Source organism: Carassius gibelio, chromosome B9 (genome assembly GCF_023724105.1).
Source record: "Carassius gibelio isolate Cgi1373 ecotype wild population from Czech Republic chromosome B9, carGib1.2-hapl.c, whole genome shotgun sequence".
NCBI classification, from domain to species: domain Eukaryota; kingdom Metazoa; phylum Chordata; class Actinopteri; order Cypriniformes; family Cyprinidae; genus Carassius; species Carassius gibelio.
The window spans coordinates 6,745,080-6,753,295 of record NC_068404.1 but is presented as its reverse complement, the minus strand read 5'-3'; the positions used below and the strand labels follow the sequence as shown (position 1 = coordinate 6,753,295).

The window sequence follows — 8,216 nt, the reverse complement described above, 5'->3', positions numbered from 1 at the left end:
CAGCGCTCATATTTTCTGCTCTCTCACACGGTGTCATTCAGCCTCAGTCGGAGGCCTTTTGTGCAGCATACTTGTTCCCAGACGAGGTGAGCACTCTGTGAGTTGTTTCTCCTCCTCCCTCTGTGCATTAATCAGCTCATGCATCACCCACAACTCCCCAATTCTCTATACATGAGAAAGTTACGAGAAGCCCTTTGAACATGAATCAGCTGCTCCTGCTGATGTGGCGGCCGTCACACGTCCAGACATAACCAAAGGGCTGAAGCTGGCAAATGCATGGCATTCAGTTACATTACATTACGACGTCCTGTGAAACATCTCATTCCTCTCAGCTTGTTAATTGAAAGCACATTGTAAACATCAGACAGGATACGCTCATTACATGTTAACCTCAGCAGTACACATTGTGTGCAGAACACAGCAGCGAATGCCCACTTTTTTCCAACAGTATATGTCCCATCACTTTCTTCATAGGCCTCTTAAATATCTTTGATAAAGATTCTGAGCAATAAATCATCAAACGAGCCAACTCCAAGATAAACAAAATGGAGCAAAATGTATTAAAAATGTAAAAAGTTTTAATTAGTTTACTTATGCCATAAAGGATGATGCCATTGGATCATAAACATCAAGGAAATAAATTAAAGTACTGCCTGTAAGTCATAGTTTATTGCTAAATATTCCAAGTATATTAAATTAAAATATATATTTGTGCTTTTTTTAATTAAATAAACTGACATGTTCAGAGAAACATACAATTTCTGGGCTCAGAAGTTTTACATGTTATCATTAAAAATCGATTTCTCTCTGGATTTTTACTTTAGGGAATCAATATAAATGACCTAAAAAAAAGTGGGGTTACAGATAAACTCTAATGCCATTCAAAAGTTTAAGGCCAGTTTAATTTATTAATTTATTTATTAGTTCATTCATTCATTCATTCATGCATTCGTTGTTCATTCATTCATTCATTCATTCAAGGGATGCATTAAATTGATGTACTCTAACAGTGAAGACTTTTATATTGTTACAAAATATTTCTGTTTCAAATATATTTTCTTCTTTTGAACTTTCTGTTAATCAAAGAATCAAAAATGGTATATCATGGTTTCAACAACAATATTAAGCAGCATAGCTGTTTTCATCATAAATAATAATATGAAATGTTATGAGGGATGATTTCATTGAAGTAATGATGCAAAAAATCCGGCTTTGTATTACACACACACACACACACACACACACACACACACACACAAAAGCAATATAATATGAGGCGCCGTGTAGGATTTAAATCAAACTTCGCTTATCAATACATACATAAAACACGTGCATATACACCTATAAATTACTCGCATATACATGCATACTACTGAATGTTCAAAAATACATATATAAAATACACGTGAACACTAATATGAAATCGATACCAATACATATAATGTTAGCAATGTATGCATACACACTTGTGAATAACTTGCGTATACATATAAACTTGACACGTGCATACACCTACAGACACTCACATATACATATTAACTTGATCCATGCATATACACCTATTAAACACTCGCACATACATATAAACTCGCTGCATACAAACACAACTGCACATACTCGCACATACATATAAACTTGATCCGTGCATATACACCTATTAAACACTCGCACATACATATAAACTCGCTGCATACAAACACACCTGCACATACTCGCACATACATATAAACTTGATCCGTGCATATACACCTATTAAACACTCGCACATACATATAAACTCGCTGCATACAAACACACCTGCACATACTCGCACATACATATTAACTTGATCCATGCATATACACCTATTAAACACTCGCACATACATATAAACTCGCTGCATACAAACACAACTGCACATACTCGCACATACATATAAACTTGATCCGTGCATATACACCTATTAAACACTCGCACATACATATAAACTCGCTGCATACAAACACACCTGCACATACTCGCACATACATATTAACTTGATCCATGCATATACACCTATTAAACACTCGCACATACATATAAACTCGCTGCATACAAACACAACTGCACATACTCGCACATACATATAAACTTGATCCATGCATATACACCTATTAAACACTCGCACATACATATAAACTCGCTGCATACAAACACACCTGCACATACTCGCACATACATATAAACTTGATCCGTGCATATACACCTATTAAACACTCGCACATACATATAAACTCGCTGCATACAAACACACCTGCACATACTCGCACATACATATAAACTTGATCCGTGCATATACACCTATTAAACACTCGCACATACATATAAACTCGCTGCATACAAACACACCTGCACATACTCGCACATACATATAAACTTGATCCGTGCATATACACCTATTAAACACTCGCACATACATATAAACTCGATGCATACAAACACAACTGCACATACTCGCACATACATATAAACTTGATCCGTGCATATACACCTATTAAACACTCGCACATACATATAAACTCGATGAGCGCATACACATCCATAAAACACTCGCGCATACATAAACAATAACATTTACTAACGTATACAGTTCAGATGAGAAAAACATGTGTACATGTATATATGCGAGTGATTTCATATGTGGATGTGCGTGAATTTTCAGTATAAACGGAAGGCATTTCAGTGTAAACGGAAGGCGTTTCAGTTTAAAAGGAAGTCGTTTAAGCGTGTACGGAAGTAACCTGTCTAAATACCGCATTTGCAATCATGGACCGGGACTGTGCTACACCTGAAGCATTTTGCGGAATGTTCTTTTTTCGCCCACTATTATAAGATCAATTACCATCAGTTTGTGTGGCCTGCTCACCTGCAGTCTCTGCCTGCAGTCAGAAACACAATCTAAATCGCGCACTTTGTTTCGGCCTTCGAGCCCTGGTGGCATACAAAGCATCAATAACACCGCAAACGATGCGATCATCCGCTGGCGAAGTTCACGGACCGTGATATTACACTTGTCAGTGGTAAAGTAACTGGCAGTCTCGATCTAGAAAAAGGTGAGAATTTCACTTCTATGCAATCTTCACGAAATAACTTCCAAACGCTATGCAAGTTAACGTTACACACACACATACAGAGAGGGAGAGGGAGAGAGACAGTTTTGCCTCTAGTTAAAAAATATAAAATGTGTTCCCAACTAAGTCCCACTAGTGAACTTAGCCATTTTCAAAATTAAGTGTTTAAGCTATTTGCACAGAATCGGAATATCATAACTTCATAATATAGTGAGTATGTTTGCAAATATTTTGAACAAAACAAAATAAAAGCGATCCATGTGTCATACAGATCTATTGTGGCTGTGTTGTGTCACATGACAAGCATGACGCGTCGCCATGGAAACATTAAGGCGGTACATTCTAAAATAACGGTCGCCTAAAGAAACTCACGCTGGGGCTCAGCTAGAATATTTTAAACTCATGTGCGAAAGGGTTTTATTTCTGAAAATGGCTAAGCTCAAGTGGGACTGGGACTATTTCGTGAAGATTGCATAGAAGTGAAATTGTGAAATTCTCACCTTTTTCTAGATGGAAACTGCCAATAGAGCTCGGGCGTAGACGTCATGGAATGGTGCATTGTGGGTAACGGCGGCCATTTTAGAGGCATCGCAAAGCAGGTATGTAATAAGATAATAGCCAGTCTCCAGAAAAAGTTATAGAACGTGACAAAAAAAGTTGCCTATACCTATACGGACAAACTTAATAATGAAGCCAAACAACGCTACTTAAAAAAAAAAAGAGGTTGTAGGCGGAATCGATCCCTATGAACACATGAAAGTTTACCAAGCCTCAGTTTCCCTGATAATTTATCCTACCGGGTCTGTGGAGTGAGCGCTTACACCTCCGATCAATTTAAAAATGTCACTTTCACTTTTTAAAAAGTCACTGGAGGCTCACCTGCAGATCATAAATGGATCTGCAAATTAAACGTGGAGAAAACAATCTTTTTCACTAAGGAAATGTTAACATTAACCAAGCATCAGTGGTGACACACACACACACACACACACACTTATCAGATTCTGCGAGCTATGAAGCTTGTCTATGCGGGTTTGTTACACTTCAGGAGTAATTACTCACCTATCATACTTGCAAAAATCCACTGTTTTCCTCCGGTAGTTCTGTAATCCGGTATAATATTGACGAACATTCACCTCAGACACAACCCACCATTCACCAAAACAAGACGCTTAACTTCCTATTTTGAAGTTCGTTCCAGTTTTTTATTTTTTTTTAAACAAGTTGTTCAAATTTGTTAAATACAGTCAGCACAAAAATATCAAAAAGCAAATTAAGTTCAGGATTGGGTCAAAAGAAAATGTTTAAACAAAAAATACAGACACTAAACTGACTCCCTTACTGGCCAAAAACTAGAGAAAACGTAATGTGTTTGTGTCTGAGTTTGTGTGTGTGTATGTGAGAGAGAGAGAGAGACCATACACAACATGTCTCACCATAACTATGTATTATAATATTATCGAAGGTGATGGTTTCCCTCCGTACAGTGGCGACCCAAGCCATCTGACGCCTCTTGGTGATTTCAGACACCTTGTGTTTTTTTTCCAAGTAGGAAAATGTTGAAAACTAATATGATTCACGAGGCGTTTGCCCTGTCGATCATGAAACCGATTACAGCAGTTCACAATACAGCAATACTGAACCATTTTCCAAAAAATAATCAAAATTAATGACCAAATGACCAACGTTACCTAATGCCTACTATACAGTACATCTACTTCTGTACCGCGATTCCCACAATGCATTGCGACGTGATGCAACGATCCCGACCTCTATTAACTTACTGCTGACGAGTGTGATATTATGGTCCTTGAACTCGCCGGTGTTATGAAATGTTCAGTGTCTGAGATATTTGGTGTCATTGAGAATAAAGAACTATATATAAAGACTCGTATGCAGTAACAACTATTTAACTTTTTTTTTTCTCCTTAAAAAAGGTTTCACATGGAAGTGCATGAGAGCCTACAGTTCATGTGGAGAATGTTTGTTTGTAATTAATGTATATGTTACAAATCAGCAGAGTTTGATACTTGCACTTCTGCCTGTTATTTTGTTCCTAGTTTGCAGAAGCTCTTCTAATGGGGGAGACTCATTCTCAAGTTATATATGAGCCACTACTGCACACATACATGAAGACATGGGTAAACCCAACCTTCTCAGAATTAAGTTTTTTATTATCTGATGTAGGGGATGGTGGATGTGTACTTTATCAGTGTAATAGTTAAACATCATATGCAAAAAAAAAAAAAAAACCTTGTTTGATACAAATTTTGTTTTATTAACCAGTTTTAAAGTTTTACTACATTCTGTTCCTGAAATCCACAATTTTGAAATCAAGATAATCAAAGGTAATCAAATCAAGCACAACCTAATAAAACATGTTTCGTGAATAAAGGGTATTGTAAAAAAAAAAAAAAAAAAAAAAAAAAAAAAGAGCATGGTCTGTGGACAATTCATCTCAAAGTGCACCACAATGCAGTATATGATTAAAGACAAAAACAAAGTGTATAAAGACATTTTACAACCTTTTTTTAACTATAGAGTACATTTTATCTACTAAATGTATCAGTTTTGGGGGGAAAAAAATGTGATCAAGAATCTTCCAGTTCATGTGTGTGTGTGTGTGTATATATATATATATATATATATATATATATATATATATATATATATATAACATTCCGATTTCGTTTTGTTATTAAAAACTTTTTTTTTTTGAATGACTGAGCAAACGATTAGGAATGACACAGATCCCTGTCCATAATTGCAAATTTGGTTACTTCCGTTCACATTTAAACGCCTTCCGTTTACACTGAAATGCCTTCCGTTTATACTGAAAATTCACGCACATCCACATATGAAATCACTCGCATATATACATGTACACATGTTTTTCTCATCTGAACTGTATACGTTAGTAAATGTTATTGTTTATGTATGCGCGAGTGTTTTATGGATGTGTATGCGCTCATCGAGTTTATATGTATGTGCGAGTGTTTAATAGGTGTATATGCACGGATCAAGTTTATATGTATGTGCGAGTATGTGCAGTTGTGTTTGTATGCATCGAGTTTATATGTATGTGCGAGTGTTTAATAGGTGTATATGCACGGATCAAGTTTATATGTATGTGCGAGTATGTGCAGGTGTGTTTGTATGCAGCGAGTTTATATGTATGTGCGAGTGTTTAATAGGTGTATATGCACGGATCAAGTTTATATGTATGTGCGAGTATGTGCAGGTGTGTTTGTATGCAGCGAGTTTATATGTATGTGCGAGTGTTTAATAGGTGTATATGCACGGATCAAGTTTATATGTATGTGCGAGTATGTGCAGGTGTGTTTGTATGCAGCGAGTTTATATGTATGTGCGAGTGTTTAATAGGTGTATATGCATGGATCAAGTTTATATGTATGTGCGAGTATGTGCAGTTGTGTTTGTATGCAGCGAGTTTATATGTATGTGCGAGTGTTTAATAGGTGTATATGCATGGATCAAGTTAATATGTATGTGCGAGTATGTGCAGGTGTGTTTGTATGCAGCGAGTTTATATGTATGTGCGAGTGTTTAATAGGTGTATATGCACGGATCAAGTTTATATGTATGTGCGAGTATGTGCAGTTGTGTTTGTATGCAGCGAGTTTATATGTATGTGCGAGTGTTTAATAGGTGTATATGCATGGATCAAGTTAATATGTATGTGCGAGTATGTGCAGGTGTGTTTGTATGCAGCGAGTTTATATGTATGTGCGAGTGTTTAATAGGTGTATATGCACGGATCAAGTTTATATGTATGTGCGAGTATGTGCAGGTGTGTTTGTATGCAGCGAGTTTATATGTATGTGCGAGTGTTTAATAGGTGTATATGCACGGATCAAGTTTATATGTATGTGCGAGTATGTGCAGTTGTGTTTGTATGCAGCGAGTTTATATGTATGTGCGAGTGTTTAATAGGTGTATATGCATGGATCAAGTTTATATGTATGTGCGAGTATGTGCAGTTGTGTTTGTATGCAGCGAGTTTATATGTATGTGCGAGTGTTTAATAGGTGTATATGCACGGATCAAGTTTATATGTATGTGCGAGTATGTGCAGTTGTGTTTGTATGCAGCGAGTTTATATGTATGTGCGAGTGTTTAATAGGTGTATATGCATGGATCAAGTTAATATGTATATGTGAGTGTCTGTAGGTGTATGCACGTGTCAAGTTTATATGTATACGCAAGTTATTCACAAGTGTGTATGCATACATTGCTAACATTATATGTATTGGTATCGATTTCATATTAGTGTTCACGTGTATTTTATATATGTATTTTTGAACATTCAGTAGTATGCATGTATATGCGAGTAATTTGTAGGTGTATATGCACGTGTTTTATGTATGTATTGATAAGCGAAGTTTGATTTAAATCCTACACGGCGCCTCATAATATAAGTATGTTGAAATAGAAATGTTATTTTAAGATGTACAGTAATAATATTTCACAATATTACCCACCCCAGACGTTGGAAGAGTGATGTAACTCTGTTCCACAGCAGGTTTTTAATAGATGTTAGTTTGCTGTGATTGTATGAAGGTGAATCTGTGAACATCTGTTCACACCTGGTCTACAAAAATCATGTCACTGCAAATAAACTGAACCTCAGACGTTCAGTGTAAACAGCATAATGGGAAACATCATCTAAACTTCTGAAAGAAACTATTATGACTTTATACAGAGTTGTCAATCATCTAGCCCTGATATCTGAGAACAGCACATCACATTTTTCCATTATTAACAGCCTGGATTAGAGTGAATGTCTGTTTGTTTTGTTTTGATTTTCCACTCTTATGTCAGATGTTTGGAATTTAGTTTTTGTACCTGTACGATGTGTATGTACTCTACAGACGTCTATGTGGACTAGATTAGATGACATGACGTGTACCAGGATGCATTGGGGCTCAGTACAGTCATGCAGGGAATGTCTGACCCTGACGTCAACGCCGCTCACTGATCCTGCTCCATACATGTCCGTCTGTATATATGTATTTATAACATGATCAGTGTAGCATCAGTGATGCAGGATAAAGATATGTGTCTGATGGGAAGTAAGTGTACGCTTTGACTCACCCCTTACACACA

General features: G+C 36.6%; 2 long non-coding RNA genes across 6 annotated transcripts; one reads left to right on the top strand and one right to left on the bottom strand.

Annotated features, from left to right (window-relative positions):
* Window positions 1-1,276: 1,276 nt before the first annotated feature.
* Window positions 1,277-3,078, bottom strand: LOC127965336 (uncharacterized). Its single transcript, XR_008155283.1, has 3 exons — window positions 2,178-3,078; window positions 1,845-2,082; window positions 1,277-1,654 (listed from the first exon to the last, which is right to left on the bottom strand). It is a non-coding gene; the product is annotated as an uncharacterized LOC127965336 (long non-coding RNA).
* A 3,034-nt stretch (window positions 3,079-6,112) lies between these two features.
* Window positions 6,113-7,510, top strand: LOC127965335 (uncharacterized). Of its 5 annotated transcripts, none has more exons than XR_008155282.1 (4): window positions 6,113-6,139; window positions 6,331-6,425; window positions 6,521-6,900; window positions 7,091-7,510. It is a non-coding gene; the product is annotated as an uncharacterized LOC127965335 (long non-coding RNA). The 5 variants fall into 5 exon arrangements; XR_008155281.1 differs by lacking the exon at window positions 6,331-6,425 and adding an exon at window positions 6,236-6,330; XR_008155279.1 differs by having other exon boundaries at window positions 6,236-6,425.
* Window positions 7,511-8,216: the final 706 nt, after the last annotated feature.